Here is a 27491-nt window from a genome sequence, read left to right as displayed (position 1 = left end):
TGCTTTATAGGAGCAAGTGTTGAATAAAAGCGGTAAGACTGAATTTAGGAAAAAAACGACGTAGCTGTTCAATGTTCCAAGTGTTGGTGAGAACGTTGTCGTTGTCGTCCTTCAGTCGGTAGGCGCCCGGTCAAATCACTTCGGTCATTATATAGGGACCTTCCCATGGTGGAGAGAGCTTGTGTTTCTCCTTCGTTAATTGGGTCCTTCAGAGTATGAGATCACCGACTTTGAAGATCCTCCCCCTGATCTTCCTTTTGTGGTACCTGCGGAGAGTTTGCTGGTAGGAAGCGGAGCGGATGACGGTCATCTCGTGGGCCTCCTCGAGCAGTCGACTGCGTCTTGCTAAGCCTCCGTGGCTTGATCGTGGTCGAAAGCCTTCACTCTTAGGGCGCCATGGTTGACGTCGGAGGGCAGCACTGCTTCAGCTCTGTAGGCTAGGAAGAAGGGTGTGAACCCTATGGATCGGTTCGGGTCGTTCTTAGGCTCTAGAGGATCACTGAGACCTCTGCAACCCATTGCTCAGCGTACTTGTTGAGTCAGTCGAAGATGCGTGGCTTAAGTCCTTGGAGGACCATGCCATTAGCATGCTCGACCTGACCATTAGTACGTGGATGTCTGACCAAGGCCCAGTCGATCTTGATGCCGTATCTAGCACTGAAGTCTAGGAACTTCTTCCTAGTGAAGTTAGTCCCATGGTCAGTGATGATACAGTTAGGAACGCTGAACCGATAGATGATGTCGAGGAAGAATTTGACCGCCTCTTCCAAGCAGATGTTGGTGATGGACTTGGCCTCTATCCACTTGGTGAACTTGTTGACTGCTACGAGTAGGTGGGTGAAGCCTCTCGGGCCCTTTTTGAGGGGTCCTACCATGTCGAGGCCCTAGACCATGAACGACCAGGTGATGGGGATGGTTTGAAGCTCCTATGCTGGCAAATGAGTTTGTTGAGCGTAGAATTGGCATCCCTCACACCTACGGACAACCTCCTCTGCATCTCGTAGTGTGGTGGGCTAGTAAAAACCTTAGCGAAAGGCTTTTCCGACTAGCGACCTTAGGACCGCGTGATGTCTGCAGATCTCGGCATGGACCTCGAGGAGGAGCTGCTTCCCCTGGTTGGTAGGGATGCACTTCATGAGCACCCCCGATGGACTCTGTTTGTAGAGTTCATGGTCGATGAAGTAGTGCAGGAGCTTCCGTGTCTACATTAGCATGGCGTATAGGAGTTTCTGTACCTGGGGGTACCGGACCTTGGGGTCAGTGAGTACCTCCCTGATGAAGTAACCCGAGGTGGAGTCGACTATCTGGTCTATGCGTGGCAAAGGAAAGTGATCCTTCGGACATGCTTTGTTGAGGCTAGTATAATCAACGCACATTCTTCATTTTCCGGTCTTCTTTTTAACAAGAATAGGATTGGCAAGCCAGTCAGAGTGGAATACCTTTCTTATGAATCCGGTTGCTAGGAGTTTGACGATCTCTTCACCTATGGCCCTGCGCCTCTCATCGTCAAAGCGACGCAGGCATTGCTTGGCGGGCTTTAAGCCTGGGATGAGGCGTAGCGTGTGCTCGGAAACCTCCTATGGTATGCCCGGTATGTCAGAAGGCTTCCATGCAAAGACATAATGATTGGCGCATAGGAAGTCAACGAGCTCGCATTCCTATTTGGCCGAGAGCTGGGTCCCCATCTACACCGTCTTGGTTGGGTTAGTGGGGTCGATCCCCACCGCCTTGGTTTCCTCGAGTGGGTGGAAGGCCATCAAGGAGGTTGATTTGTTGTAGTCCAAAACTGCTGGGGTCGATGACTCCCCGAGCCGCGGGAGCTCGGACGAGTTGATGACCGCGGTGGCGAGCTCGAAATGCTCGCGGTCACGCATGAAGGCATGCGAGAAGGCGCTGCCCACGGTGATGATGCCATTTGATCCTAGCATCTTTAGTTTGAGGTAGGTGTAGTTGGGGATTGCCATGAATTTGGCGTAGCATGGCCGCCCTAAGATGGCGTGGTAGGACCCTAGGAAGTCCACCACTTCAAAGGTGAGGACCTCCGAGTAGAAGTTGGCTTAGTTGCCAAACGTGACAAGCAGGTCGATATGCCCAAGCGGGTATGCCTACACTCCTAGGATCACGCCATGGAAGGGAGAGCCCGCTAGGTGGAGTTCTGATCAGGGGATGCACATGGCGTCGAGGGTGTCGACATAGAGGATGTTGAGGCCACTGCCTCCGTCCATTAGCACCTTGGTGAGGTGCTTCTTGTGGACAATGGGGTCGACGATGAGCAGGTAGCATCCTAGTCTGGCGACGTGGGAGGGATGGTCCCTTTGATCGAAGGTGATCAGAGATTCGGGCTAGCTAAGGAAGGAGGGGACGACCGTCTTGGTGGCGCATGCCTCTCTGTAGCGTACCTTGTGCTGGCGCTTGGAGCAGATGGCGTCGGATCCCTCAAAGATCATGATGCATTCCTTGAGGTTAGAGAAGCTGTCCCCATCCTTGCCCACCGTGCCTCCCTTCTTAGCTACCGCCTCTTTGCCGTCTCCTTCTTTAGGCCCGCCGGCCTGTCATAGGAAACATTTGAGGAGCTCGCAGTCCTTGTAGAGGTATTTGATGGGGTAGGCGTGGTTGGTGCATGGGCTATCCATGAGCTTATTGAAGTGGTCAGGCAGGCCTAGCTAGGGCTGCTTGCCCGCGTGATCAGCTGTAGTGACCAACGTGGAGTTGGCCGGTCGGCGATGATCTTTCTTGTTCTTTTTGCCCCTCTACATGGAGGGACCCTTGTCTTGGTCCTTGCGCTTGGCCTTGCCTTTGCCCTGGCCTCCATTGAAGACCGCTCCAAGTGCCTCCTCGCCGGAGGCGTGGTTTGTGGCGACGTCGAGTAGGTCGCGGGTGGTACGGGGCTTTAGGCAGCCAAGCTTGTGGATTAGGGACTCGCAGCTTATTTTGGAGAGGAATGCGCTGATGATGTCCACGTCGATGACATCAGGGAGGGAGTTGCATCGTTGGGAGAACCTACAGATGTAATCCCATAGAGACTCACTGGGCTCCTACTAGCAACTCTTGAGGTTCCAGGAGTTACAATGGCGGACATACATCCCCTAAAAAATTCTAACAAAAATCCTCTTGCGGTCCACCCAGTCGCGGATGCTATCGTGCGGGATGAATTCAAGCCATGCCCGAACATGTTCTCCCACGCAGATGGAGAGATATTGAATGATGAAATAGTCATCATCCACTCCTCCAGCTCGGCAGGCAAGCCAGGAATCTTTGAGCCAAATATCGGGGTTCATCTCCCCGGTGTACTTGGTGATGTTGGTGGGTGGTCAAAAGCGCTACGGGAACAGCGCTCTCTGGATACGCCGGCCAAAGGTCCGTGGTCCTAGGCCATCTGAGCTGAGACTCTGATCGTTTGACCAGCAACCATGCCTGGGGCACGTTTCATCGCTCCCCTTAATGGTTCGGCCAGGGCCCATGTCGCCTGCCCTCACCGCCACTCGATGGACATCGTCATCATGCCAGGCTTGATGCTGGTTGCTGATGATGTTACGAGCGTCTTGGTGTGGACCGAGCCATTTGCGTTCCGGCAGTCGGTGTAGAGCAGGTGCTAGGTCAAACCACGGCGTAGTTGCGGCCTCCTATGCCACGCTTGGCGGCTGTAGCGGTGAGAGGATGGAGTGATCCATCTAGTGTGTCCCCACTCCTCTAGTGGGGAGAGAGGCCGTGAGTCGGAGTCACGATGCGGAGCTTTTTGCCTGTTGAACGGCGGTGGCTTCCACCAGCACCCAGAGGTTCCGGTGGACTACCCGCTCCTAGGGGTCAACAGGCTTGGGAATGCCATGCAGAAGCATCACCACAGTGGCGATGTTCTGGCTAGCCTGAGCAAACTGTGGGGGGTCATTCCCCTCATCCATGATGTCACACTAGACCTAGCGGGCGTGACCCTGAGCGTCGCTTGCTGGGTTACGTGCATGGGGCACAACGTTGTGGCCGATCTATTGATCGAGGCACATCTGGATAGCTCTTTGACAAATCGCCCTGGTGTTCTTGAGTCCGAAGGACATGGTGGTGTAGCAGTACACACCGAATGGCATGATGAACGATGTCTTGATCTGGTCTTCTTCCTTGAGGGAGATCTGGTGATAGCCGGAGTAACAATCGAGGAAGGAGAGCGGTTCGTGGCCGGCGGTGTAGTCTACAACCTCATCTATCCGAGGCAGACCGAAGGGGTCTTTAGGGCAGTGTTTGTTAAGATCAGTGTAATCAACACATATTCTCCATTCTTTATTCTTTTTTTGAACGAGAACAGGGTTTGCTAACCACTCAGGATGACACACTTCTTTTATGAATCCGGTAGCTAAAAGCTGTTTTATTTCTACCCTAATAGCCTCCTTCTTGTCTAGCGCAAATCGATAGAGTTTCTGCTTGATCGGTTTGGTGGTCGGTGAGACATTTAAGGAGTGCTCGATCTTCTCCTATGGTACCCCCAGTGTGTCTATAGGTTTCCAAGCAAACACGTCGGCATTGACATGTAGGAAGGAGATGAGCGCGCTTTCCTATTTGGGGTTGAGGTGAGCCCCAATCTTCATGGTCTTGGAGGGGTCATCGAGGCCGAGGCTGACCTCCTTGGTCTCCTTGGACTTGGTAGAGGTGCGAGGAGGCTCCAGCGATGGGATCTCTAGGTCGTCGGCGGGCACCATCTTGGCGTTGGTGACCACACTGGCCATCTAGATGGAGAGGTCGGTGGCTTTGGCGAGAGCGAGACTCTTTGTCTCGTAGGCATAGGCGATGGAGAGGTTGGCCCGCAAGGCCAGGACTCCTACAGGCGAAGGCATCTTCAGCACCAGATAAGCATAGTGTGGTATGGCCATGAACTTGGCTAGAGCTGGCCGACCAAGTATGGCGTGGTAGGCTGTGTTGAAGTCAGCGACATAGAAGTTGATGTGCTCGACACAGTAGTTGCTTGTCATGCCGAACTATACTGGTAGGGTGATCTCTCCAAGCAGTTTTGATGCCCTGCTAGGTACCACACCCTAGAAGGAGGATTCTGAGGGGGTGAGATCTATTATACTGAGGCCCAACTCCTTTAGTGCTTCGGCGAACAGGAGATTCAGAGCGCTCCCACCGTCGACGAGCACTTTTCTGAAAAGCACTTTCTGGATGGTTGCATCACGGACAAGGGGGAAACGCCCTGTGTAGGGGATGTCCACCCACTGGTCGGCCCTGCTGAAGGTGATGGGGACCTCAAACCATGGGAAATAGCTGGGGTTGGCGGCGGCGGCTTCCGTAGTAACGGCGAGCACCCACCGGGCGGCGAGCTTCCGTTCTCTTCTGCTATTGGTGGAGGCGAGGCCCCCGACGATGGTGGCAACCACCTTGTCATCGTCCTGGAAGGCATTGTTATTGCCCTCAGGTGGTCGGTGTCGATGTTTCACCACCGATAGCCTGCCATGGGGGTACCCAGGGCAGTTTGTTCGGGCTTCAGCGTATGCAGAACTCGACGGTTAACGCAAGAGACAGTCGATTTATCCTAGTTCGGGCCCTCGACCGTGATCGAGTAATAGCCCTATGTCCAGTCGACGTTAACCTTTGTGTTGGATTGATTGTAAAGTGTTGTGTTGTTGTATGTTATCCGTCTAGGAACTCCGCCCTCCTTTATATAGTCAGGAGGCCAGAGTCCTAGTCGGTTTATAATGTAGAGTCCTAGTAGGATTACAGGGTAGTATTACTACTAAGATTACATGGGAGGAATCCTAATCAAACTAGATCTCCTCTCTTCCTTGTGGTGTATCTCGTGGGTCCCGCATCGACAAGCCCCCGAGCACTTCATGGTTGAACTCCGGAAGCCTTGTCTTGTTCCTCCAGGTCTTGCCGAGCAGGAACAAGCGTCACCCGAGTGCTTTCTTAAGTGAAACCATGTAGCGCTTCTTGGGATCTTCGGGTGGTGTGTGCTTTTTTTAGAGTGATGTGTGCTTTTTTGAAGAAAAAGTGCACTCACTGAGTGTAGCCCCCGAGCCTCTTGCTATTTGGAACAAAAAGTTAGAGGGTCTTGAATCTGAGTTGTTCAAAGAACTGAAAACCTCTTCTGAGGATATGTAGGATCTTGCCAAGTAAGGCAGCCAGCGGTGGGCGAGCTCCTTATTTGATGACGTGGTCCAGAAAATGGTTCCCTGCAAAGTAATCATACGAAAGTATGTAATAATTGATATACAAGATATCAAGTTGGAAGTATGTCCCAGTATTATAAAATGCATATTAAATTTTTTTCGCGTCTTGCTCTTATTAGGCTATGTAATTTTCCTAGGTAGGTAGCCTGTTATGTTTAAACACCTCTCGCACCTTTCCGGCGAGTAGGCTTCACGGATTAAGGCCTCAACAACCCGGGTAAATTAACAACCGTTAAGAGAAGACATTATAAAATGCATATTAAATTTTTTTGCGTCTTGCTCTTACTAGGCTATGTAATTTCTCTAGGTAGGTAGCCTGTTACGTTTAAACACCTCTCGCACCTTTTCAGCGAGTAGGCTTCACGGATTAAGGCCTCAGCAACCTAGGTAAATTAACAACCGTTTAGAGAAGACTTTAGTAGTCGGGGATGCAACTGTAGTAGAGCCACGGAGGCATATGGATAATATCCGGAGATATATGATGATTAAAGAATATTTGAAAAAAATATTAAACCATGACTTAACTTGATTGACTGCCGCGTAGAAGAATCGGCGTGTCGAAGAGCCATTGTATCCAAGTAGATGGACGTCATGCTCGTGACAACTCGATGCCCTGCTTGTGGCTCCAAGCAGTCGGACAACTTGCTTTTAGCTTGGACGTCTTGATGCTGTCGGACTACTCGCTTCTAGCTAGATGGAGTCAGACAACTGGCTTGCTTGGCTAATCGGCTCGCCACAGTCGGACAAGGTGCTTTGGTCTCATGTTGGAAACATAGATGAGCACAGCAGCAGCAGCCGATCTATTGCAGCTCGGCGAGTAGATGAGCCACAGGAAAAAATCATCTCGTAGGTGGCTTGTGTCTAGCGCGTGGATCTGTTCCGTACGCGTGTATGATGTATACGTATATGCTAGTTGCATATGGTCTTTGTTGTCATATCCGAGTGGTCTAGAACTCTTGCCATAGTTGACGCAAGCTGATCCTTTTTGGTTTGCATAGCCCCGAGATGGATTGTCACACGTTACGTGCCAAATTGACGAGTCCGTTGCCGATCAGACTCGGATGGATTGCGGCGAGTTGGTTGACTTGCTCTAGGGAAAGCCTCAACTGACATGTTGCTAGCTTGCTACAATCTACAGCGGTAGCGCTCGTTGCTAGGCTTGCTGGAGTTGGAATCCTGTGCGGGTGCCGTGTTTGGGGCCGAGGACTCCGCATGCAGCGCTGAACGGAGTAGGACCAATCCAGATGAGGATCATTGGCCAACTTCATAATGAAACGCATCTAGATCAATGTAGTCGGCGAGTTGATGTCGACTTGATGTTGTCAATGAGTTGACTGTGTAGAACGGTGGGGATTAGCATGGAGAAGTCGAGCTACCGCGGAAGGGCACTGAAAGTGCATGTTGATACAACTCGGAACATGGTGATGGTAAGGTCCGTCAAGCTCTCGAATGCGAATTCGCCGAAACCCCTACCTGGCGCGCCAGCTGTCGATGTTTCACCACCGATAGCCTGCCACGGGGGTACCTAGGGTAGTTTGTTTAGGCTTCAGCATATGCAGAACTCGACGGTTAACGCAAGAGACAGTCGATTTATCCTGGTTCAGGCCCTCGACCGTGATCGAGTAATAGCCCTACGTCTAGTCGGCGTTAACCTTTGCGTTGGATTGATTGTAAAGTGTTGTGTTGTTGTCTGTTATCTGTCTTGGAACTCCACCCTCCTTTATATAGTCAGGAGGCCATAGTCCTAGTCGGTTTATAATGTAGAGTCCTAGTAGGATTACAGGGTAGTATTACTACTAGGATTACATGGGAGGAATCCTAATCAAACTAGATCTCCTCTCTTCCTTGCGGTGTATCCTGTGGGTCCCACATCGACAGTCGGTGGCCTTAACTCCGTTGTTGGTGTTGTCGTCTAGCTTTTTGTCCAGGAACTCCTTAGCCAAGCTGAGGCAGTCCATCTTATGTCTGGTGTTCTTGTGGAGAGGGCATAGGCCATCGAGGATCTTCTTGTATTGCTCGTCGTAGTTGCGCTTGGCATGAGGTTCATTGACGGTGGTGACGATGTGGTCTGGCCAGCGGTGGTGATTTTGACCAGACTTGGGTCCTTCTGGCCGATCACGGCCGCTGTCACGATGGTAACTACGGTCGTCGTAGCGGTGGTTGTTGTTTCGTCGGTCGTCGGGGCGGTCGTCATAGCGGCGTGTTGGGCAATGAGTGCCCGCAACCTCGTTGAAGTGCACCTTGGCTTTCTCGGTGTTGACGTACTAGTTGGCAGTCGTGATCATCTCGCCAATCCCTGTGGGAGGCTTGTGGTTGAACTTGGAGCGAAGCTCGCGGTGATGGAGTCCTCTGATGAAGGCGGTGATGACCTTCGCTTCTTTGATGTTGGGAATAGAATTCCTCATCTCAGAAAAGCATCTGATGTAGCTACAGAGGAGCTCAGATGGCTTTTGGTTGATGCAGTTGAGATCATGCTTGGTGCCCGGCCGAGTACACGTAGCCATATAATTGTCAGTGAAGACTTTTTTCAGCTCTTCCTAGGATCCGATGACGTTCGGGGCAAGGCTTGTGAACCAGTTCATGGCGGTTGGCATGAGCATGATAGGAAGATAGTTCGCCATGACACTGGTGTCTCTTTCGACGATGCAGACAGCAGTGGCGTAAGCCTGTAGCCACTGTGTTGGGTTCATCCTTCCTTCATAGGGCTCGACCTCGGTGATTTGAAAACCATGGGGCCACTGAAGTGTTTGAAGCGCCCTCATGAATGCTGGGGGCCCTTCAGGGTTGGCAGCACCGTCGTCTATAGCGTTGCCGGTGTTGAGCGGCTCGAGAGCTGAGTCTAGGTTACCATACTATTGCTCGTACTCCTAGCATTCGTCGATACGTTGTCATGCATCTCGGAGATTGTTGAGGTGCACTCAAACGTCCAGGTTGACCTGGTCGTGTTGGTGGTGATGTTCGATGCGACTCGTACTCCTTGCCTTGGAGGGGTTGCCTGTCGTCGTGGTGCTAGTCGATGAAGCGACTTGGGCGGCGATAAGATCTTTACGTGGCTGATCGGCGAATCAAGGTTATGGAGCATGAAGGCCTCTGATCCTAGCGGATCTCGTTGACCTGACAGTGCACCGCTTTAAGCAAGACAGCGACCTTGGCGACCTCTGGTGTCTGTAGAAGCCAGGCGAGTTCGTTGGCGGCCACTGTCAGATTGGCGCTTTGAGTCTTGTAGACATCATGACCGTCAACACGGACAAACTTGTCGTCGAGGTTGTGCTAGAGTGGCCTTCCTTGTGAGTCAAGCTGCTGCTCAGCCCTCATAAGGGTAGCCTCATTTGCTCAGCGCTACGCACGGTTGATGTTCTGGTTCTCATGAGCGGCGCATTCCTCCTCGGTTTCGCCGGGGGGCTGTCGACGCTAACGTTGAAGATTGCGCCGCCACGGAAAGGAGGGAGAGAAAGTAGCTCGGTGGTGGTTTCGGCGACGATCTCCGTAGAGCCCTAGGACTCAAAGTCCAGATTCTCCTCTAGGATGGTTTGGAGGGACGCTCCGGGGCGTCGGCCGATGTGCAGCATGCTGATAGCCAGCGGAGGCTAGTCGATGATCTGGTCGGCGGGAGGAAGGACATCTTCAGCCTGGTCAGCGAATCTACCCCTTAGGGCATCTTGGTAAGCGGCGGCGATGTTGGTGAACCCGAAGGGTAGGGTCATAACCCTTGGAGTTTCCTGAGCAGCCTCTGATAGATCTGGATCGGAGGGTGGTCGACACTGAACCAGAGTGTCTAGAGCTTATTCAGCGATGGAGAGGCAATCAGCGAGCTTCTGACCAACCTGATCGATGGATGCGATTAGATTGTCGTTGTTGATCTGGCTATTCTGGTAGCGAGGAAGTGGGCGGTGAGTTGTTGATGAAGGCAACCTCGGAGGCGGTTCCAAGATCAGATATGCAGTCGCAGGTGTTGGGGTGATCGGCGCAGAATCGATCTGCACCGGCTCGATGAGCTCTCTAACTCTGTCAGCGTTGATGACCCATGAGATTGATCCAACCATGAATATCTAGCCAGGCTATAGGAGGGATGAAGAGCCTATAGAAAAAGACATCTTGTTCGACAAGGAAACAGCACGCACACCCCTATCTAGTGCGCCAACTATCGATAGAATATCGTTGGCAATCCTCCGAGGGGTATCCCATAAAGGTAGATTGATCGACGGAGAGGCGTGTAATTAAGAATAAGAAGGCAACAGAGACATGGGTTTGACAGGTTTAGGTCGTTAGTATGCTGTAATACCCTACTCATGTGGTCTATTGGTTTGTATTGGCTATCGTATGACATTGCATGAGTTTGGAGGGGGGTCCCTGCCCGCCTTATATAGTCCGGGGGGTAGGGTTACAAGTCGGTTAGATCTAAGAGATAAATGGAAAGTAATAACATATTACATGAATCTTGGGATCGTACGTATCCTAACAAATCTGATAGTATCTTCAAGATATCTTCCCGATGTCTTGTGGGAGGCACCGAGCAGAGTCGTGCCCCGCAAGGCTTCGTCTAGTGGGTCAGGCCACCCTTGGGGGCGCAGCCCATATGGTCTGCCATGGGTATACGGGGTCATACCCCCCATAGTGTTGCACCAAGCGCGCCGGCGTAGGTGGTGGCTAGTTCTGTTGCCGTTGTCGTAGCTCCTCGACGTGCTCTTGTGCGAGCGCAAGGGCCCCCGCATGAGGGTTCGAAGGGGTGTGAGTCTACAAGGACTCCACTACCTCCGGTGGCTGTCCCGGAGCATCCGCCATAGCGCACACCCAAGACGCACGGTGGCTAGGTGCCACGTCGCCGATGCTGGAGCCGTCGCTCTCACCCTCATCATCTAGGAGTTCGTGGAAAGTGGTGGGAGCATAGCTCGCCATTCCCAAGAATTTGGATGTGAGAGGGGGCGGTGCCAGCGTCCTTCAGAGCCCCCAAGCATACGCGTCCATGGGGGATGCAAGGCCATAGGGGAACCAGTCGTACGATGGTTGCGGTGCGGACAATGCAGTCCCTCTGGATAATCGACGAAGATAGTAAATAGCGAGTAATTAACAACATGTATATTACTCACAATAGGGTTTGAATAGAGATTTTGCTCAGAGTGAAGCATAGGTGCCTCGATGTTGAAGTCGTCGTGTGTCCCAGAGCCAATGGATGGCACCCCTCCGATGGGCGCCGAAACAAGTGCCTCCTCACAGAGGTGTAGTACGCCGAGCCGATCGGCGACGAAGTCTAGGCTTCCGAAGACAAAGGCCTGGGATGGCTTGAAGATGGGTGGAACCCATGTTCCAACAGGTGGGAGTGTGGGAAACTCCAAAGAGCCAAAGCGAGTCATATCGCTTGAGACCGCCATGGTGAAGGTTTCAGAAAAGTGGGCCATCCGATGACCAAAAGTGTGAACGTACAGCGTCTTCCCCATGGACGGCGCTAACTGTCAGTGCAGAAATTGACCAACACATAAATATTTGTAGTTTTGTTATACGTTGTGATTAGTGGTGGCCTAGCACTCAATGACACAGGGTTTATACTGGTTCAGGCAACATGCCCTACGTCCAGTTTGAGTCCATCGGTGACTTTATTCCTGAGCATAGGTGCTCGAAGTTTGTTATGGGGTTACAAACAGAAGGGAGAAAGATGGGGGGTACAAGAGGTCTGGTCGGACTCCGGTCTAAAGGGTCAATAGTGATGGGAGCTCCGCTATGTGCTAAGTGTTCGAGCGTGCGCTCTGTGTAGCTTTAGAGTGTCTAAAGCTATAGAGGGTGAATCCATGTAAGTGAACTAAGGGATCTATCTGTTGGGAGAGAGCACATCCCCTTTTATAGATGAAGGGGACAGCCTTACAAGCAAGAGAGAGAGTACGCATGCTACTAAGTCTTATTGCCCACGCCATCAAGTACAAGATGATGGTAGGCGCCCATAACACTGTTGTTGTCAGACGCATGTGGGAGGTTTTACCATATTCACCATGTATGGTAGATGACGGCGCCCACAACACTATTGATGTCTAGAGGCATGTGGGGGAGTCTTACCATGTTTGTCTGGTATGGGAGTTGATGGCGCCCACAACACTATAGGGCAAATGTCGGCGCCCACAACACTGCTTGGGTTCTGACATGCCAGGAAGGTTGCAGGGTACCCTTCTGACATGCCTTGTTGGTACTATCCTGCAGGTGTACAGGGTATGGTCCTCGATATTGCGGTTGACTTGAGTGCCCTGCATTACTTTCTCTATCTGTTTCCTTGTCCTCACCAAGCGGGCATCCCGGTCGGTTGGTCCTAGTCAGCTCTGATTGCGCCTGACAGAGAGGAGCTATAAGCAGGGGTTCGACGCATCCCCGGTCGAAGATGCAGGTCAGAGTTAGAAATGGTGTTTGGCCATGCCTTTTGGTCGGAGAGGCCATCCAGAGGCAGGCCAGAGTCGGAAGCGAGCGTAGTTCCTTCTTAGTGAGGCCTTCCGGTCGGAGAGGCGGGCTAGAGTCGGAAGCAAGCGTCATTCCTCCTCGGCGGGCCTTTTGGTCAGAGGTTGGGTCGCCCTTCTGGCCTGTCATTTCGGTATTTGGGCCGACCCAAGAGTTGTGCGTCCTTCGCAATGTTGTCTGCTAGGCCAAGCCTTTGTTTAGGAAGCCGGTCCATGAGGGACCCTAGGTTTATGAACCCAACATTTTTATTTACTGATTTCCTAATTTTTTATATTGCAACATGTTTGTGGGGGGTATAACCCTATGTACCCATGGCAAGGGACATGGGCTGCACCATGAGAGGTGGCCCAGCCCACAAGATCAAGGTGTGCGGCGCACAGCACTGGTTGGCGTGCACCGCAAGGCTACAAGAAGATGTGATTTATTAGATATTATATAATACCAAATAGGATACTTTCCTTGTAACCCTACCCCTCTAGAGCATATAAGGAGGGGCAGGGGTCCTCTAGTCGAAATCCCCATATGGATCCTAGGCTTAGCCTAAGGCATCAAAAGACATGCAATATCATACGATAGCCAATACAAACCAACATACCATAGGAGTGGGGTATTACGTCGTGCAGATGACCCGAACCTGTCTAACTCTTGTGTCTCTATTACCTTCTTGTTCTTGATTACGCGCACCTCTGCCGATCAATCTACCTTCGTGGGATACCCCTTAGAGGATTGCCGATGATATTCTATCGATAGTTGGTGCGCCAGGTAGGGGGTGTGCATGTTGACGCCTGGTGAACCAGATGGGATCCCAAGATCAATGTTGTTCATGACAACTTCGACGGCTGCAATGGTGTCCCTAGCCTACCTAATGAGGCTCGACATCGAAGCACATCGAGGCGATAGCGTGACGCAATCTCGCGGCGCACTCTACGGTGGCATCATCTCCATCATCGCTCCATGCTGCGTGTTCAAGGCTTCGCACTCCCACCGTGCTATCCGTGAACAACGCCGTGAAGCACCTCGCGTCGCTTGCAGCCTGCTTCCACCACATGTGGTGCGGGGCTAGGCTTTTGTTCGATGTGCAATCTGATCCAGACTGTAGCCCCTAGCCACCCTAGATGCATCTCGCACTACTGATCCAAGTCCATGGAGCTCATCTAGATTAACACCAGAAAAGCAAGCCGCCGAATATGAATCACGGATGGATTTGCATGGTGGAGCATGTATGCAGCTACACAAGCATACACATAGCCACAAGCAAACAATGACTATGTGATCAACATGGCTACGCAAGCTAATTAGGCCTACATGTATGTGCGTGAGCCGCATACACACGTACAGCGACATGCAAGCCAAACCAATCTTGGTTTCTTGCATGTACACGTACATCATACAAGCATGACAACTACACCTCTATGCAAGATCTAGCGATCTGACTCAACACGAGGCCCTGCAGCAACGACAACAACCTAGAAGATGACCAAAAACTACTCGCTCCGATCGTCTGCCAAGTTGCAATGATGATCACCACAAAGAACGATGATATGACGACCATGACCACCGCCACGACGATAGACCAGAAAGCTCGAGGGGTGGGCAATTTCGTCGACGCCGACCAAATAACGCCATATGTCGCCGACCAAACGTTTTGTCTAAAGCTAAGTCATGCTTTAATTTTTTTCTAAATATTCCCCAACCTTCATATATCTCCATGATGTTCCTCTGAGCTGTTTTCTCCATGTTTGTTCTCCAAATGATTTTCTTTTATGTATACCATCTTAAAGATGACATACAACTAATCCTAAAGTAAATCCCTAAACAATCATGTTGATGCTCGGATGTTCCCAGAGAAGGCCCTATCTCCGGCTTCTCCTGCCCTCTGCGTTAGGGGTGGTCGGCAGCGCCTCCTTACCAACGCCCTGTTCTTCCTACACGCACATGGGCTCCATGCTCCACGTAATGGTTAACAGGCTAGCTAGGACTAGAGACTCAGCTACACACTAACTGGTTGAACGGTTTATATTAAATATAAACACATCTTCAGAATAACACTAAGTGTTCACACAAACTGATCACCGAGCTGCATACGCTATTTCATCACCATTGCTCATTCTTCTTCGGAGTTCATATATTTTATTCTTACATCATGTACTACCCATTCTACACATTTGTTTCATAGGGGCACGGTTCAGTCAATGAGCTTACGCTCAGCGACTGGACAAGATGATCATCGTTCGGGTGGTCGGACCACCTATCAGACAGACTTCACCGCCAACCAACTGGTTGAACTGCTCAGCGCTCACTCCTACTCGGTGTTCACTTCACCGTTGAACAGTTGGTTGGACTGCTCATCGCATGGGCTTCATCATCAGTTACATTGGGGGCTCACCAGCTACGTTGGGGACTCCTTGGAGTTCCGATTCTTTGTGCAAGCGTCGCCAGCTAACTTGGGGACACCCTTGGAGGTTGGATTTTGCTACGTCTCATCGGTGTGCTATCAAGTTGCTCCAAGTTGTTCGGATCAGGGTGCTGATCTTGGGCAGCAAGTCTGGGGTCTTGATACGCGCATGTCAGATGACATCGGCAAGCGTTCATACTTCTTTTCTTTAACCCTGCTACAAGATTCATTCTTCATCTTCCAGCAGGCTTGGGGACTAAGTGGCTACACTTCACCTGCGCGGTGAATGTAGTGCTTATTTCTTGATTTACCCTCCTTATTGATAGAGTCTAAGAGGCTACACTTCTCCTAAATGGAAGAATTTTCAAATTTCATCTTGAGCCCCTTACATCCTTCTGGTAAGCCTTACTTGGCTAAGTCTGAGGTCTCCTAACCAGTTAAACTGGTCGGCATTGACTTTCACCACCCAGGTCACCAGTTAAACTTGTCGGCATTGACTTTCACCGCCTAGGTCACCAATTAAACTAGTCGACTTTGATTTTCACCGCCCAGGTCACCAGTTAAACTAGTCAGCTTTGATTTTCACCGCCTAGGTCACTAGTTAAACTGGTCGTCTTCGACTTTCACTGCTCGGATCACCAGTTAAACTGGTCGGCTTCATGTCAAACTGCTCGGACTTGTTCAAGATAGCGTTGCTCAAAGGATACAAGGTGCTCAGGGACTAGCTGTGGGGGTATGGCCCCTGGTACCCATAGGACAAGACATGGGCCGCACCATCAGAGGTGCCCCAGCCCATAAGATCAAGGAGTGCGGCGCACAGCATTGGTCGGCGTGCACCGCAAGACTACAAGAAGATATTGTAATACCAAATAGGATATTTTTCTTGTAACCCTACCCCACCAGAGTATATAAGGCGGAGCAAGGGTCCCCTAGATGATATATCAAATATGATACACAATCAATACAAAATAATAGAGCACATGACATAGGGTTTTACGTCATGCTGACAGCCTAAACCTGTATAAATATTGTGTCTTGTGTCTCTGTTGCCATCTAGTTCGTATCACATGCACCTCCACTGATTCATCTACTACCATGGGTATACCCCTCGGTAGACTACCAAACAGATTTCATCGATAGTGGTGTGCCAGGTAGGCTTGTGCATGTTGTTTCCATGATGAACAAGATGGTACACTTTTCAGGCTCTTCGTCCTCTCCAAAGCTTCTCTAGGTCTTTACGGTCAGATCGATCTCTTGGGTCATCAATACTGACGGAGATAGAAATATATCAAGCCGGTGCAGATTGATTCTGCACCGACCACACCAACGCCTATAATAGCAGATCCAATCTTAGAGCCGCCTCCAAGGTCGTCTTCACCAACAACTCGCCACCTGCTGCCCCGCTACTCGAGGAAGCAGGTCGGCAACGATGATCTAATTGTATCCATCGATCAGGTCGATCAGAAGTTCACTGACTGCCTCTCCCTCATGGAATCGGCTCTAACCACTCTGGTTTGGCGCCGACCACCTTCTAGTTCTAATCTATCAGAAGCCGATCGGCAAACTCCAGGGGATATGGCCACCATCCATCAGGGTACCCTAAGGGACAAATTCGCCGACCAGATTGGAGACATCTATCCTCTCACCGACCACGACCGCCGCCATGACGACAGGCCAAAGAGCTCCAAACCCGACCAGATAACATCATACATCGCTGATCAGACGTTCTCACTAAAGCAAAGTCACCCTTCATATTTGTGCATTTAATACAACTTTCTCTTCGCCAACATGTTCCTCTAATTATTATTTTTTGGTTATTCTCCATGTTTTTAAGATACTCCAATCATTCTCCATGTGCAATATCTTGAATATATTCTTCACACGACTCACCGACCAGCCACGTTCTTACTCACGCTATCTAGAAGCGGCCCTGGCCTCGACTTCGCTCCTACATGTGCACGAGCCACGCTCTGTGTTATGGACAGTCAGCAGCGGCTTCTTGGTGATGCTCTCTCTCTCTTTTACGCGTGCACGGGTGCTGGCCACTCCGCGCTATAGAGTTTGGGCTAGTTAGGGCAGGTGATGCAATATAGAACCAACTGGAAGGAAGTTACTTATATTTACAATTTGATCACTTCAAACAAACATAATGTTTATCTACTCCGCTCTGTTTTCTTCATCGTCGAGTTCATATATTTTATTTTTACATCATGTACTACCCATTCTACACATTTGTTTCGTAGGGGTATGGTTCGGTAAATGAGCTTACGCTTAGGGACTGGACACGATGATCATCGTCTAGGTAGTTGGATCACCTATCGGACGGACTTCACCGACAACCAACTGGTCAGACTGCTTGGCACTCACTCCTGCTCGACGTTTACTTTGCTGCCAACTAGTTGGTTGAACTGCTCATCGCATGGGCTTCATTGTCAGCTATGCTGGGGGCTTGTTAGCTATGCTGGGGACTCCTCGGTGTTTGAATTCTTCGTGCAAGCGTCGCCAGCTAAGCTGGGGACTCCCTTAGTGGTCAGATCTTGCTACGTCTCATCGGTGTGCTACCAAGTTGCTCCATGCTATTCGGATCAGGATGCTAATCTTGGGCAGCACGTCTAGGGTCTTGATATGCGCATGTTAGATGACGTTGGCAAGCTTTTAGGCTTCTTTTCTTTGACCCTGCTACAAGATTCATTCTTCATGTTCCAGTAGGCTCGGGAACTAAGTGGCTACACTTCACCTAGCGATGAATGTAGTGCTTATTTCTTGATTTAACCTCGTTATTGATGGAGTCTAAGTGACTACACTTCTCCTAAGGGGAAGAATTTTCAAATTTTATCTTGAGCCCCTTACATCCTTCTGGCAAGCCTCACTTGGCTAAGTCCAAGGTCTCCTAACTAGTTAAACTGGTCGGTATTGACTTTCACCGCCTAGGTCACTAGTTAAACTGGTCGGCATTGACTTTCATCGTCTAGGTCACCAGTTAAACTGGTCAGCATTGAATTTCACCGTCTAGGTCACCAGTTAAACTTGTTGGCTTTGATTTTCACCGCCTAGGTCACTAGTTAAACTGGTCGACTTTGACTTCCACTGCTCGGATCACCAGTTAAACTGGTTGGCTACACGTCAAACTGGTCAGACTTGTTCAAGATGGCGCTGCTCAATGGATACAAGGCGCTCGGGGACTAGTTGTGGGGGGTATAACCCTAGGTACCCATGGCAAGGGACATGGGCCGCACCATCATAGGTGGCCCAGCCCATAAGATCAAGGCATGCGGTGCACGACACTAGTTGGCGTGCACCGTAAGGTTACAAGAAGATGTGATTTATTAGATATTGTATAATACCAAATATGATGCTTTCCTTGTAACTCACTCTGGGCATAATTAACCGAAGACCAAAGACCGAACCGAAAAGACCGAGACCGAGACCGAAAAGTTCGGTCATGAGTTCGGTCCTGGCTCCCAACTAACCGAAGTAACCGATAGAAGTTCGGTCATATGTGTCGGTTAACCAAAGTGACCGAACTGACCGTAGTTCTGTAGACTTCGTTCGTAATGTACTGATGAAAGCCCATTGATTTGTGAGAACTGAGAAAGTTGTGTGCTAGAACTTGTCATAATAATGTGTGGTTTGTTTTATATATTGTGTTGTTATTTTTTTGCCTTCAAATAGCAAGCATGCTGTTGAAAATTGCTATAGATTCTGCTATTGTTTGTGGCTGCTACTCAGGTCCGGTTAGTTCGGTCATGACCGAGACCGAACCGAACTAACCGAGACCGAACTTCCTCGGTCTTCGTTTTTTACAAAGATCGATCGGTCCTAGGTTTCTGATGACCGAACTGACCGAATGACCGAGGAACCAAACCGATCGGTTCGGTCTGACTGAATGCCCAGGGTGACTTGTAACCCTACCCCTCCAGAGCATATAAGGAGGGGCAGGCATCCCCTAGTCGACATCCCCATATGGATCCTAGGCTTAGCCTAATGCATCGAAACACATGCAATATCATACGATAGCCAATACAAACCAACAAACCACAAGAGTAGGGTATTATGTCGTGCAGACAGCCCAAACCTGTCTAACTTTTGTATCGCTATTGCCTTCTTATTCTTGATTACGCGCACCTCTACCGATCAATCTACCTTTGTGGGATACCCCTCGGAGGACTACCGACGATATTCTGTTGACAATGTTCAAAGCTTATATTCTTTGGATTGGAAGGTTTTGTGTTTGTGAGTAAATCTAGTAATGTAGCTAACCATACACCCAAAATGTAAAAAAGGACATGATTTTTAAATATTTGTTTTAGTGAACTATAGAACCATATATCAAATTCAATTTGCACATGGGGCAAATAACACATTTATAGCTCACCATAGTTCAACCATGCTGCTCCAAATTCCTACCTGTATGTGTTCAGATCTGCTCTAAAATTAGGTATTGTGATCCAGCCAATGCAGTTGCTGTTTTGAGCACCCTAATATAAGCATATAGGAGTAATGTATGTTAACTGATTTTTTTTCGGTGCCATTCAGTGCTTTAATGTTTTCTGACAAGTATTCATATTAAGGATTCTTTAGAGAATTACCGGTGCATACTTGTAAGTTAATGGAAAATGGTATACCTTTTTGGCTTTCTCTAGACTGCGTCTTACTGTTGCAGGAAATGAGAGAAGGTAGTGAAGTGAGGCAAGCTGAACTTTTCTACTGATAAAATAAGACTTAGTAAACTATTTACAACTTAATGAGGTTGAGCCATATACAATAAAAATGAGGTTTTCTTATTTGATTGTAACAGTTTCTTCCTCGTTTTTTAGGGTACAACATTTTTAGTAAGCTACCATATATCAAACATATGTAGACTTCAAACTAATTTATGAATAATTTCTTTGTTGTTGTATGGAAACTTTGTTCTGCGCATGAGCATTATATGTACCATATGCCAATCCTGGCAATAATTTTCCATTTTTCCATAGGCTTGCATCTATACATGAGACATCAATACTGAAAACTGCTACCTTCATTTTGACCCTACTAAAAACAGCCCCAAGATATGAACTACTCTGAAATTTCCAGTTGCCTTTGCTGTTTAGGTTAGGCACCTCCTGCGTTGACCTCTCAAGATATCATTCTATAAAATCAAGCACATCCATCCATTTGCAGGTACACATCCTAATTCTATTTAGCGCCATACTTTTTGCTGGCTATCAATAGGTTGTTACTTAGTGATTTTGATTTTTCAACTCTGATGGTAAGTTTGTGTGCTTAGAAAAAATTTGCATTCTGAGGTATATGAAGAGTATAAAATATCTGCACTCCTAGGGTTTTCAGCATAATAAAGAGCCCACCGGATTGTTCTCCTACGTTTCTATCCCAACAAACATTGATTTGCCCTTCCTAGATTCCGTGACAGGGTGCGTGAGGGATAGAACTGATGGAAATTTACTGAATTGAAATTCACTTGCGGCATGAAAATTTGCTAGCCTCAAGGTGTCTTTTAGAAAATCACTGTGCTTGTGTTGATGACATTTAAGGGGTAGAAATTCTGTGTAGTATTTCTGTAAGGCATCTGGTGCTAGCAGTGAAAACACCTTGGCTAAGTTGATTTTGGAGTAATGGTATGAACAACCTGAAGTGACTCTTTTAGCATAGCAAGATGGTCCCCTAAGAAACTATTTTATCATAAAGAAACTCTGCTGAAATTTAACCGTATGATTTCGTTGTAGTGGGCAGATTTTTATCTAGCTAGAGTACAGATAGTCAGTGGTGTTTACTTTGCTCTTTTCACAAGTATGCACTACAAAGTCCCTTACTTTCTAGCTATGTTGTTGTGTGCAACTTCTTTGACACAACACAACTCTGTTCATTTGCAGATAGGGTATTTCGTTCTGACTGTAATACCAAAGAAGTATACGAGGAAGGGGCCAAAGCAGTTGCCCTCTCTGTTAGTGGCATTAACTGTGAGTCAACACCTGCTTCCTATCTTACTCTAATTTTTTTTGAATCAAAGTATTCCATGAAGTCATTGAAATGTGTTTTCTTCCCCCCTTTATTTGTTTGTTACAGCAAGTGTTTTTGCATATGGTCAAACATGTAGTGGAAAAACATACACCATGACTGGAATAACAGAACACTGAAAAATCAAATTCTTTCTAAGCACACAAACCGTTGCACTAAACTGAATGTTGCACTGGTCAAACAAGGGCTTTATTTTAGTGACAAAGCAAACGATTAATCACAGAACCATACTCTGTAATGTTGCCCTGAACTGAATGTGGCAACTGAGTCTAAATTCTGGAACATCATCCTTGTAGAAAATTCACAAGTTTGAGCAAGTTCAGTTCAGTTTCGTTCTGCAGCTTTCGATTTATGTGTCTCTGTATCTCCTCTCTTCAGCTATCTGAAGTTCAGTTCAGCCGCCGCACACCAAACACTCAGGTCTCTCAAGATATCCTTAAAAAATCAAGTACATCCATCCATTTGTAGGTATTGTTATTGTGTGACAGGGAGGACACCAGCTACAACCACTGCTAACGACGTCAACATTGTCATTTTGGCCTCTGGTGGTGATCCTCCTTGTGGCCAATATTATAGTGACATCTTCCGCCTCAACAGTGTGTGTCCCTTCTAACATCCTCTTCCTGTTAAATCGCTGCTGTCAAATTATTTGATGTGACGATCTGTTTGGTTGTGAGCTTTCTTTGTTTAGGAAAGCATAATAGGAGTAGCAGTTATCTATGGTGTGCTAGGCCTATTGGTTCAATCGGATTAGCGTGCTGCTGTCATGGTTGGTACACTGAGATGTGCAATGCAAATAAGTCAACAGGACTTTTACTGCAGAACTTTAAAGGCTAGAGAGACGTACTCTAATGAACTCACATACAATTACTTGGAGGAAAAAAAATTGGACTGCAGTGCCATGTTCTTACCATCTTTGCTAACAATAGGGATTTAGAGAAAAAAATTTGGACTGCAGTGTCGTGTTCTTACCATCATAGCTAACAATAGGAAGTTCTGTTGTAGAGATTTGTGCAATTTTTGGTTTTTGTTGATGATCCGTGTTCAGAATTATGCACACGACAATAGTCATTGAACAAGTTCTCAGCTTGAAAGAGGAAAAATGAAATACTTATATGTATGGGAATATTTTTGTTGTATATATGCTAATACTTCATCATTTTAAGAGCCTGATGCAACCCATACATTTTTCTGCAGTATCTTTTTTCCTACGTATTTAAAAAAATCAGGTGTTTGTTATTACTTGAGCCAAAACTGCAATTATATCAATGAATCATACACAATATGAATGTTGCACTTGTATGTTGTAGCACTTGGACTTCACTATCTTGTCATGGCTTGGCATTGGGGTAGGATATCACTAAGCTTCATAACTTGATTCAACACATGATGAACAATATGAGATCAATTGAATCAAGTCTCCAATGCCATGGTACCTACACACATTCATCCACCTTTTGATGGTACCCAAACTAGTTTGTGTGCTCTTAGGTTAAGAGCAACATACTTAGGCATTGTCTTAGTATGAGTAGCGGGATATTTTGCAATTTCAATCAATGAGGTACCATTGCCATCATTTCTAAGCACGTCATGACCATTAAATGAAATGGGCTTAGAATTATTACCTAGGGGACATGAATGAGCCATGTGTCCCTTTTCGGCATGAGTAGCACTTTCTTTTTGATTGAGCCTTTTCTTCCTTGCTCATGTGGTGCTCCTCATTGCCTTGCCTCTCATGAGTTGCTTCAGCCTTCTTCTCAAGCTTGGTAGGACACTTCGAGGCAAAGTGTCACATATCTTCATACTTGAAGCACTTGATGTGAGCATAAACTTTCTTCTCTTCTTGATTCTTGCTCATCATCTTGGCATCTTGATTTTGCATTGGATGCCTTGCCTTTCCACCCATTCTTGTCTTCTTCTTCATCATAAAGTCACCACCATCTTTATGGTTGATCTTGATTTGCTCTTGGAGTGTCTTCTCTTGCTCAACTTGTGGCTTTGGTTGAGGCTCTTCTAGTTACTTCACCAATTGCTTGGTTGGGCACATTGAGGTAAGGTGACCCCAAGTGTGACACTTGAAGCACTTCACATGCTTGAGTCTCTCTTCTTCTTTCATCTTCTTGAGCTTCTCAATGTTTTGACAACCATTTGCAAGGTGTCCCACTTCATGATATTGGTAGCACATGGAGTGAGACAACTTCAATTGGAGTTGCTTCTTCATCTTCTTTGCCCTTTTTCTTTTGTCATTTATCATCTTTCTTTTGAAGCCAAGGCTACTCTTGTCACCGAAGTTTCTTTGAGTCTTCAACATATGCTCAAAGGTGACTTTTGAGTTGTAGCACCTCTCTAACTTGTTGCTCAATTTCTTCACTTTATTCTTGAGCTCATTGTTCTCCTTTAAAAGGTTAGTCTCATAAGACAAGAAAGTAGAACAAGTATCTATTTGTGAAGAGTATGGCATATCTAATAAATCATCACAAGAGGTGGATACAAGCTTCTTCCCTACATTACAAGAGTTAGTCACATGTTGCAATTGATCACTTGACTCATGTGATGAGCTCTCATTGTTTTTAATTTTCTTTGTAAATACTTTAATGAGAGAAGCATGTTGTTCCAATAATTCTTCATGAGATGCAAGTAGTGTCTCATGAGTCAATTTTAGCTCACCATGTGAAGTTTTAAGAACATCAAGTGCTTATGTTCTTCACATGAGTTCTTAGAAATGAGTTTTCATTTTCCAATTTTAATATTTTAGCTTTCTCATTTTCTAAAGACATGGTCATGCTAGCAAGTCTACTCACATGCTCATCATATGAATCATGCATGGAGTAGCATCATCATCGGCATCACTTGAGGCATCATCATCATCAATCTTATCTAGTGAACTTGTAGTGGATCGATCATCATCATCACTTGACCATGAGGTGGAGCAATCTTCCACAATCACCAAATTGTGGTCATGCTCGACACACTCATGTGCCTCCACCTTGGGCTCATCCTCCTTCTTGAACTTGCCATCATCCCATGAGGAGGAGTCACCGAAGGTGTGCTTAATTGATTCCCACAACTCATGGGCGGTTCCTTTATGGTTCACCTTGTAAAATAACTCAAAGCTCAAAGCATCTATTAGAAATAAATAAGCATCGGAATCAAGTTCAAAGAGAACCTTTTGAGCTTTGGTTATATTTTTATGGTCTAAGACATGGGTGAGATCATTTGTGACAACCCACCAAAATTTAGACCCCTTTGCATGAAAATGATCAAGCATATGGTCTTTCCACCATGCAAAGTGTGTGCCATCAAAAATGTGTCACACTCATCTAGCCCGAAGTTCACCATCCTCTCGGGTCGGTGAAGACCACAAATGAGAGACCAAGCTCTGATACCACATGTAGGGTTGAGATGGCGTACTAGAGGGGTGAATAGTCCTTTCTAAAATTAATTGTGCTGACTAACCAAAACAAATACAGAATCAAAACTATCGGTCTAGCCAAGACTATACCCCTCTATCTAAGTTCACAAGCACCTTAAAAAGATCCTAATTAGGAAACAAAGGTGTCGGGTTAGCTAGAGCTCACAGAATCAATTTTAGAGCAAGGTCACACAAACCTATGCACTAGTACTTCACACAACCGAGGGAGCTCCTACGCAACTAGTGAATCAAAAGCACAAAGCCTCTAAACTCACTAGCAATGCTCAATAACAAGGCTACAGAAGCCAAATTAGAGAGCACAAATTACTTAGCTACACAAACAAAGCAACGTGACTAATAAGGTTACAAAAACCAAATTAGCCATGCAAGGGAGCTACTTCTATGCTATACAAGCAAGAAGGCAACTAGCAAGCTACTAAGCTAAGCTAGTCACAAGAGCAACTACACAAACACAATGTAAATGAAAGAAATACAAGCTTATGTTTCGCAGAAAGCAAACCATCGAGAAGATGATGAAGACAATGTTGACACAGTGATTTTCTCCTGAGGTTCACTTGGTTGCCACCAAGCTATGTCCCCGTTGTGTCAACCGCTCACTTGGTGGTTCAGTGGCTAATTGGCATCACCCTCCAAGACCACACGTCGGGCACCATAAGAACCTACCCCAAAAGTGAGGGTAGCTCAATGACACTCTCAACTAAAGTTGCTCTTCGCTATCCCCATGGGGTGAGCACAATCCCCCTCACAAAATCCTCCTTTAGAGCAATGCACAATCCTCTCATGTGCTTCAATGGAGTCACAAGCCACCAAGCCATCTAGGAGGTGGCAACCTCCAAGAGTAACAAGCACCATCGGCTTGCAACATGATCACCTAGTGCCACTCAATGCAACCTCATGATGCAATCGCACTAGAATCGCTCGCTCACTCAATTGGATGAACACTATCAGACAAGAGTGAGTTAGAGAGATCACAAGCACACCTACACAAGCCACCAAGGCCCAAGGGTGCTCAGCTACTGGCCAAGGCTGGCCAACACTTCAATTTATAGCCCCATAAACAAATAGAGTTGTTACCCCTTCACTAGGCATTTTTCGACACGACCCGACATGCTTTACAATGTGACCTGATGCGTAGGTCCCTACATCTGGTCACTCTCCACCGTCCATGTGCCGTCTGCGTTCAACTATGGCCACCCGATCTCAATGGTCACTAACACCACGCCAATGGTCACAAGACGACCGAACGCACCACTGGCATGACCTGACTCGGTGTCCCTATGTCCAATCTTGTGCCACCATGTACCAGCGAGCAAGTGACCTGACGTGTCGACCGAATGACCTGATGCTCCATCATGTAGAGTCAAGTCGACTCTAGAGAGGTCCTAAGAGGGAAAATGATGATCTGACGTGTCAGTTCGGCCATGACCTGACGCAGCACCTGAGTCTGATCCTCCACCGGCTGCCACACGTCAACGCTATGCCCGGGCCATTGCGTCAGCATATGTCAGAGGTGATCGGACATGGCCCCTACACGTCAGGTCACTCTTTCGTGCCAGCGTCTAGTCACAAGACCGAGACCGCACGCTCTCTGCTACCACTTGTCCAAAAGAGAAGGTCCTACCGAGGCCTGCGTCCGGTCACTCACAATGATCTCCTTTCGCCTCCTTTTCTTCACCGAGTTGATCCACAACAACTCCAACCTCTTCTCCTTTGCAAATGTTCTAACACCACCAAGTGTACACCACCATGTGTATGTGTGTTAGCATTTTCACAATCATTTTCAAAGGATTAGCCATTCAACTTGCCATGCCACTTGATCCTAGCAACGATGCAAAGTTAGATCACTCGAGTGGCACTAGATGACCGATATGCAAACAAGTTTGCCCCTCTTGATAGTATGACCATCTATCCAAAACCTGGTCATAAACTTCTCTACACACCTATGACCGGTGAAATGAAACGCCCTATAGGTTATACCTTTGCCTTGCGCATTCCATTACATATCCTCCAATGTTGATTCAACACATGCATCAACACGATCAATAATGATATGATCCACTCCATATCATCATGTGATCATATTGGTTCATTGATCTTGACTTCACTTGCTCTTCACCATTGCTTCAGTCCATCGGCGCCAAGTCATCACTCAACTTGCTCTTCACACTTACAAGTAGTCTATTGAGCCAAGTCATGTCTTGATCTTCTCCACCTTGATCACATGACTCAATGTCATGTCTCATGTGCAATGAGCTCCTTCATCACATGTGTGAGCTTTGCAACATTTCTAGGCCATTTTTACTGTCATGGCATATGTTGCTCACACATATGTACTTGTAGACTAATCACATGTGTATCTCACTCAAATACATATTAGTCCATCTAAGGTTGTCACTCAATTACCAAAACCAAACAAGGACCTTTCACTAACTCACTTGTGCTTGCAAGAGTGTGATCCAATTGCGAAGTGATCGATTTCTAATGCGTTGCATTGAGTGATTGCATCAGGTGGCACTAGTTGATCGAGTTACAAACCGGTGATGCTTGTTACTCTTGGAGATTGTCACCTCCTAGATGGCTTGGCGGTGGTCTCCGTAGAAGCATGCAAAGAAGGTTGTGTGGTGCTTCGAAGAAGAGATTGTGAGGGATATTGTGCTCACCCCGTGGGAGCCGTGAAGAGCAACTCTAGTAGAGCGAGACGTGAAGGGCAACAAGTGGTCCGACCATGTCAAGTGCTAGAGCTTGTGGTAAGCACTCCACGTGGAAGTGTGACTTGTGGGTCACCACTAGCAAGAGGACTGGGGCAACCTTGGAGCTTGTCTCAACGAGGACTAGCTTGATGGCAACCAAGTGAACCTTGGGATAAAAATCACCGTGTCATCCTTGTCTTCCCATTGGTTTACATTCCCCTTACACAAGCTTGTAATTATATTTACATACATTATGCTTGTGTAGTTGCTGTTGTAATTAGTTAGCTTGTGTAGCTTGCTAGTTACCTTCTTGCTTGTGTAGCATAGAAGTAGCTCCCTTGCACAACTAATTTGACTTGTGTAGCCTT

This window comes from Miscanthus floridulus, chromosome 19, assembly GCF_019320115.1.
Source record: "Miscanthus floridulus cultivar M001 chromosome 19, ASM1932011v1, whole genome shotgun sequence".
Taxonomy (NCBI): domain Eukaryota; kingdom Viridiplantae; phylum Streptophyta; class Magnoliopsida; order Poales; family Poaceae; genus Miscanthus; species Miscanthus floridulus.
Note: the sequence above shows the minus strand (reverse complement) of the source record.